Here is an 8,047-nt window from a genome sequence, read left to right as displayed (position 1 = left end):
GGAAGTTGGCTCAGTGGTAGAGCACTTGCCTTGCATGCATGAGGCCCTGGGTTCAATTCCTCAGCACCACATAAGCAAAAACAAAAAAGCTGGAAGTGGCACTGTGGCTCAAGTGGTAGGACACTAGCCTTGAGCTGAAGAGCTGAGGGACAGTGCTCAGTCCTAGAGTTCACGCCCCAAAACCGGCAAAAAATTAAAATAATAGTCTAAAGATACAATCTAGTTCAACAGATACATCTATTCAACATCAAACAACTATACATTAATGGGCTATGAACCACAAAGTAGAATTTGGAAGACCAGAAATTATTAGGGTAACGCAGAGATGTGGGTAAAAAAATAGGAATAGATTGATGTGGGGAGGTTCAGGGAGAGTTAACTAAGTCTTAATCTCAAAGCAGGAAATAGGTTGGGTAGGATGAAAGTAGAAAGAGAGAAAAAGAAAGAAAGGGAATGGGAAAAGGAAAGAGACCAGAAAAAATAGAAAGGTAGAAATTAATAGAATAATGTAGAATCAATAACAATCTATTTAGATAAGAACGTGAATTTATTTAGAGAAGGGAGGGATATAAAGGAGATGTGAAAAACTTAAAAATAAAAATGCTAAAAATATTATATGGGTATAAAGAGGTAGTACTGCTATTAAGGAATTTAAGTCTTAGACGTTTTGACTTGAGTAATAAATTTGTGGGTTAAGTGTGTACACAATGGGGGATAGGGTCTAATTGTGAACTACGGGTTTATCTGAGGATGTACAGGACAAGAATTAAGTAACATAAAGAAGAACGAAAGAGAGGAGAAGGTGAAAAGAATAAGAAAGGAAGAATAAAAAGATGAGAAGTTCAGTAGACCTAAACAAAAAACAAAAAGATAATTAAAAAAGAAAAAAAGAGAAAGAAGACCAAAAAAGAAAGCAAAAATGCACACTCCCGTATCCCCAAAATAAAAATTATAAGAGGAAAAGAAAGTTTCTGGAAAACAATTTTTTATCAAAAAAGGCAAAGATTAAAGATTGAAAAAAGTTTTAGAAAAGAAAAAAAAAATTTTATATATAAGGTACCAAAAATAAAAACTAAAAAAAAAAAGAAGACGAAGAAGCAGAGAAAAAAGAAAAAAAAAAAAAACAATCAAACAAACAAACAAACAAAAACTTCTTTGATTTTTTTTGGCAGGGAGGAGTGGGAAAAATCCTGTATCTCCCTTGTGTCCATAACCAGCCTCTTTGGAGTCTCTGGTCTGCTTGTGGTCCTGTGACTTGGTTAGTTTCTTAAGTCAGTTTGTTCGAACAGGCAGTAAAATGCTCTGCTTTACCCAGAATTTGGTGATCCTCCTCCCAGGCTAGTTCATTGGGAGACAGATCTGCTTTGAGTATCACAAAAGAGGAGGATGCAGTGATGAAGCTCGGTTCTGGTAGCTTTTCCGGGGCTGGTTTGTGAAAACCTCACAGAGTCCAGCCTGGAGCCATTCTCAGGGTTTGTGTTTACTGATTTTCTTTTGAGTGTCGAGGCTGCTAGAGGGAGGGGAAGCCTCTGGCTCTGATTACCCAGTGAAGAAACCCACTCCTCGGGCTGGCGCCCGAGCTGGGTGACTTTTCCCTGGGTGGAGCTGAGTCTGGCAGGTCACACTGCCATTAAGATCTTGTGACCTGCTAAATGAGTCGTTTTATTCCAAGGCCTGAGCTGGAGCTAGCAGCTCCTCCGAGATTTGTTGGTATCCAAGATGGAGATCAACGGTTCTGGGGTGGGGGAGGGGTGGCCTTCCCTCCTCTGGTCCCTGAGAAGGAGTGAGGACATCAGGCTTTTACTCATGCCGAGTCTTAGTTCCTGGGTTGTCTCTGGTCTACGAACTGCAGGATGAAGATGTCTGCTTCTTGTCGGTTCTTGCTGGTGTTGAGTAGAATCTGCTCACCTGCTGCGTCTGGCTCCTTCGTCCCGGACTCTCTGTTGCTCTGGTATGGCGCCTGCGCTCGCCCACCAACGCCACAGCAGCCGCCGCAGCGGCGGCTGCTGGCAAGGCCTCAGAAGAGTCTCCTTTCCTGGGTTTCCTTCTCTGGCCTAACTCTCTGTCCTGTGATGGCACAATTGGTGTAATTCTCTGACTTAGGACTGTTCACTGGAACTCTAAATCTGCTTTCTATGCAATAGCTTACTTAGACTCCAGGTTCTCCTCTGCCATCTTCCCGGACTCCCTAGAAGCTTTTCTTAAGCAAGAGTTCTTCCCTGCATTTGCCCTGACTCCTCCATGCAAAGGATGCCTGAGTCTTAGGAATTATGAAAAATAGGCTTCCAACCACAGGAAATGGCTGGAGTCCCTGTTGTAAAGCCAAGTTTAGCTTCCCCCTGGGCCCCATTCTAGGACCCTACCCTCTGTCCTGTGACTCAAGTACAAACCTTAACCCAGCCTTGAATGTCCTGCCAGACTTTTCTGAAGCCACAGAGCCTTCATTCCAACCACACCACCTGCTCTACAGCACACCTCAGGACCCTTGTCGTGAGGCTGAGGCTCTCTGTCCTGTATCCACATCTTAGAACTCCTGTGGAATTTTGGCACTGGATATATCACCTCCTGGAACAAGTCTTTGCTTCCCTTCTCCCTCTTTTTTTATATTGAGTTGCTAGAGATGGAATTTTTGCAGGCTGAGTGGCAAATGCTCTATCTTTGTGTGTGTGTGTGTGTGTGTGTGTGTGTGTGTGTGTGTGTGTGTATGTGTGCGTACACGTGCACGTGTGTGTGCCTGTCCTGGGTTTGAATTAATGGCCTAGATGCTATACTATCCCTGAGCTTTTGTGCTCAAGGCTAGCACTCTACTACTTGAATCACAGTTCTATTTCTGGCTTTTGGGTGTTTAAGTGGAGAAAAGGTTTTCATAGAGACTTTCTTGCCTGCAATTGAGATCCTTAGATCTCAGCTTCCTGAGTAGCTTCCAGGGGTGAACCACCAGCACCTGCTTTCTACCCTACCTCTTACATATAACCTCGGCCCTCCTCTGAGTCCCAGAGAAAATATGTCTCACTAGGTTCACTTTTTTTTATAACAGTCTTGGTGCTTGAACTCAGAGTCTGGGCAAGTTCCTGAGCTTCTTTTGCTCAAGGGTATCGCTTAAGCCACAATGTGACTTTTGAATTTTGCTGTTTCTGTGGTACTGAGGAATCAAACCTAGGACTTAGTGCATGCTAGGTAAGCACTCTACCACTAAGCCACATTCGCAGCCCAAGGCTCACTTCTAGCGGAAGTTATGAGGGTGAGATTTATTGGCATACCTCTTTTGGCAGAGAAATTGCTATTTCATATCTTTGCCAAGTTTTGGGAGCAGCCTGTGACTAGGTAATGAGGAATGATAAATGAGTGATAGCCACCAAGCCCCAGAGGTCTAGGCTCACATCCTACAGAGGGATAGAGAATATGGAGCCAGAAACTTTGACAAATCCTACAGTCTAGGAACTGTGGTCTCCCTGGAGGCAGTGGCAGTCTGGTATGTGTCCCGATGGGACACCTCAGCCAGAACATCAAGCTTCAGTTATTAAATGGCAGAGAAGGATGCTTTGTTCAAGTTGCTGGCTCAGATTTAGTACTCTTCAGGGCTTGTCCCAGCTTGCCCAGGTTGGGGGTTGGGCATTGGCAACCTGCTGAATGCCCATCATCCATCCATACACAGAGACATGGAGTTCTTGCCTCCTTTGGCAGGGGGGCAGTTCCGTGTTTGTACTATGAGCCTAGGCCCTGTCCCTGAGCTACTTTTGCTCAAGGGTAGTGCTCTGCCCTTGAGCCACAGCCCCATTCATGTTTTTTCCCCCTGTAATGTCTTAGAAATAAGAGTCGTGGACTTTCCTGCCCTGGTTGAATTCAAATTGGCATTCTCTATATCTCAGCCTCCTGAGCAGCTAGGATTACAGGCAGGAGCCCCTGGGTCCTGGTTTTCTTTTCTTCTTGTTATTTTTTGTAATCATAATAATCTGAAATCTTCACGGTGTTATTCCAATGGTTTGCATTCGAAGTAAAATACCCAGGCTTGGAGTTCGAATGCCAGGACTGCCACCCACAAATGGAAGGAGATCCTGACAAACTCATTCCTATTCATGTGAATGCTAATGGAATCTTGTAAAAGTAATAACTGAATTTGCAGTTAATTCATGAATTTATTTTAGAATGCCACACAAAAATTATTGGTTTTATATCTTCCATTCTAGCACCATGGTATGATTCCCCTAATGGAAGGATATTGAATAATTTTTAATTAATGCTTCTATAAGTATTCAACCAGGATACATTATTAAATGGAGGCATAATTTCATAACTAATAAATGGTAATAATGTATATAATTTAATATCTTCACATTCACACTCTCTGTATGCATATATATATATATATACACACACATCTATACATCTATCATCTATCTATCTATCTATCAATCTACATAATCGATCTGTTTATACTCTTGTCAATACTGGGGCTCAGTGGTAGAGTGCCTGCCTAGTACATACAAAGCTTTGGGTTCAATCCTCACTACCATGTGCACAGAAAATACCAGAAGTTGTTCTGTCTGTCAAGCAACGGAGCACTAGCTTTGAGCATAAAAGCTTAGGTACTGTGTCTAGACTCTTACCACCCAGGAATGGCACCAAAATAAAAGACAGAATGTTCTGACTGCAACTATATAACGATAGCACTGCAAATAACTCATCACAGAGCAAGCCAGAAGTCTGATGCTGACAGCTGCCATCTAACCTGACTTAGCCAGAGGTAAACGGCTGCAACCCAGCTCCACAGAACCAGATGGTACTGGCTCCATCACCTCTGTCATCCAAGATACTCAGGGGCTGAGATCTGACACCAGTGGGTTTAAAACCCAGCCCTGGTAGGAAGTCGGCAAAATTCTGAGCTGTGGCACAAAGTGGTAGAGTTCTAGCCTTGAGCAAAAGATCATAAGACAGTACCCCCAAACTTTCAGTGAAATTCCGGTGGCTGACTCCACCTTCCCCAAAAACCCCATCCCTTAATCATTAGATGTGAAATTTCTGTGGTTTTTTATGTATTTCTGAAAGAATGGTGATACTGATGAAAGCACCCTAACACTGACAGCTTGTGGGATACAGCTATGTTCTGAGTCCTTCATGAGGTGTTGTGTGCTGAGTCCTTCACGGGTAAATTCTTTCACTTGGTCCTTGTAAGAGCTCCAGAAGTCAGATGATTGTGCAGATGAGAATCTTGAGGCTCAGATATGTCCCCATGTCAGTGCCAATTGTGTATGTACCTAACTCTAGTGAGTTGTCTCCTGCAGAAATAGTTTTGGTTTATTTTTCTTGGTCGTGAATCTTGAACTCAGGGCCTGGCCACTGGAATTTCTCTGTTGGGCTCATGCCAGCACCCCACCATGTGGAGCCAAGAACCCTCTTGCAACAGAGTGTTACATTCTAGGCATCTGTAGCTGAGGTCTGTCATCCTGCCTACTCAGGAAACTGAGATATGACGACCTCGGTTCCAAACTATCCCAGACACAAAAGGTCCCATGAGACTTTTATCTCCTATTCACCACTTAGAAACTTGAAGTGGAAGCTGGGTACCAGGAACTCGCACCTGTCATCCTAGTTACTCAGGAGCCTGAGAGCTGAGGATCACAGTTCAAAGCCAGCCTGGGCAGGAAATTCCTTGAGAGGTTTCTCTCCAGTGAATTTAAAAAAATCTGCAGGGGTGCTGTAGCTCAAGTGGTAGAACACTTGTATTTAGCTGAAGAGCTCAAGGACAGCACCCAGGCCTAGACTTCAATTCCTCAGACTTACAAGAAAAGAAAGAAAGAAACCTGAATTAGATTGCTGGGAATGTGTCTTAGGGTAGAGTGCTTTGCATGCATGAATCCCTGGGCTTGATTATTTAGTACCACATCACTAGAATACAGCCTGAAGTGGTTCTGTGGCTCAAGTGGTAGAGTGCTATCTTTGTACAGGAGAAACTCAGGAACAGTGTTCAGGTCCTGAGTTCAAGCTCCAGGACAAGTGTATGCACACACACACACACACACACACACACACACACACACACACACACACACACACACACACACACACACAGAGATACAAGAAGTGAAGTTGTGACTCCAAATGGTAAAGCACTGAGCTTCTGTTCTGAGCTCATGGACAGCACCCAGGCCCTGTGTTCAACCACAAAACCTAGCCACCCAGGGCCCAATTAAGAGAGGTCAAAGATTTCAAAACCTAATGAGCTTCACCAGCTCTAGATGACATTAAGCATTGTGATATTACACATGTGCTTTGATTTAGCAAGCTTCCAGAACCTAGGAAGACACCTTTGCCAATAATGAATCATTTATTAGGTTCAGCTCTCTTGTTGTCTGCCAGAAGGGCCCTTGAATTTATTGTAGAAAGTTATTACAACACTGGAACATAGTCTAACAAAAACAGGATAAGTGCAGGGAACTTGGACTTCCACAGGAGGTGGCACAAATTGAGGCTTCCTGTCAAAATAGCACTGAGGAGAGAGATAGCTTAAGTTTCAAAGGGGCCTTTTTTTCTCCTAGCTTTCAGAGCCGCCAACACTCCTGCTCACTAATTGGCCCAGATGGAGTTGTTTGTTACACAGCTGTACAGGAGTGAGGCCTTTTGTCTGCCTGTTCCAACAATGAGGCAGACTTCCTCCAACAGTCCTTGGTGTGGAGAAAACCTCAGGCTACACTAGGATCAGTGAGGGGAGCCCCGGAACATGCACTGTCTTGAAAGCACTGTCCCTGCTATGAAATCATTTTATTCAAAGCAAATTTCCTAGCTTGGTGCCTTTCATCTTAAGGATTCTGGACCTTCACTGATAGAAATACATGCATACATATATGGGGAGAGATGGAGTGACTCTCTTTTTTTGGCAGGTCCAGGGGTTGTATTATGAGCCTGGGCACATTCCCTGAGCTCCATTTGCTCAAGGGTATCGCCCTGTCCTTGAGCCACAGCCCCACTCATGACAATTTTTTTATTTCTGTGATCCCACAGAAATAACAGTGCTATGGACTTTCCTGTCCTGGCTGAATTCAAACTGGCATTCTCTACCTCTCAGACTCCTGAAGAGCTAGGATTACAGATGGCACAAATGACACCTGGCTTTCTTTTCTTCTTGTCCTTTTTTTCATTGTGACAAACTGAAATCTTCACAGTGTCATTCTAATGGTTTGCATTTTGAAGTAAACTACCCAGGCCTGGAGTTTGATTGCCAGGGCTGCCTCCTACAAATGGAGGGAGATCTTGAGAAAATCTTCATTATTCATATGAATGCTTAATGGAATGTTATAAAAGTAACAATTATATTTGCAGTTAGTTCATGATTCTCTTATAGAATGTCACACAAAAAGTATTGGATTATGTCTTCCATTCTAGCACTATGGTGTAAGAGTCCCAACTAAGGAATACTGACTACGTTTACATGAATGCTTCAATAAGTATTCAACCATGATACTTCTTTAAATGGAAGCATAATTTAATAATAATTCATAATATATATAATTTAATATCCTCACATTGTCTCTCTCTCATATATAGCAAACTACACATCTATTTATCTATATCTATCAGCAACTACTATGGCTTGTTCCCAGGTCCTCAGAACTGGCTGGCAGCCCAGTTTGCCAAAGGCTTTTTGTCTACACTGGCCTTTTCATGAATTGGGCATTGTGGGCTGTGAGTTCAAATCCAAGCATGGCCAAAATTTTATATGTGGAGTCAGAAGTAAATTTTGACACATTTTTTCTTCTCTGTGAAAATCGTGGCTCTTAGTGTGATGCATAGTATAACCCATATATAAATATATCCATGTGATAAGATGTAATAAATGAAATAAATGTTATATATGTAATAATACTAAATAAAATAAAAATAACGGTAATAAATGTCATATGGAATAAACCCATGTATGTAAATAGATCTCATATATGAATATTATTTTTATCGGTGCTGGGTCTTGAATTCGGGCCCTGGAAACTGGGCTGAAATTGTTGTATTCAATGACAGTGAGCTTCCTCTGCCCCACAGTGACACAGAATTGCCC

Source organism: Dipodomys merriami, unplaced genomic scaffold, assembly GCF_024711535.1.
Source record: "Dipodomys merriami isolate MVZ:Mamm:240054 unplaced genomic scaffold, mDipMer1.0.p SCAF_238, whole genome shotgun sequence".
Classification (NCBI taxonomy): Eukaryota; Metazoa; Chordata; class Mammalia; order Rodentia; family Heteromyidae; genus Dipodomys; species Dipodomys merriami.
This window is presented reverse-complemented; position numbering follows the sequence as displayed.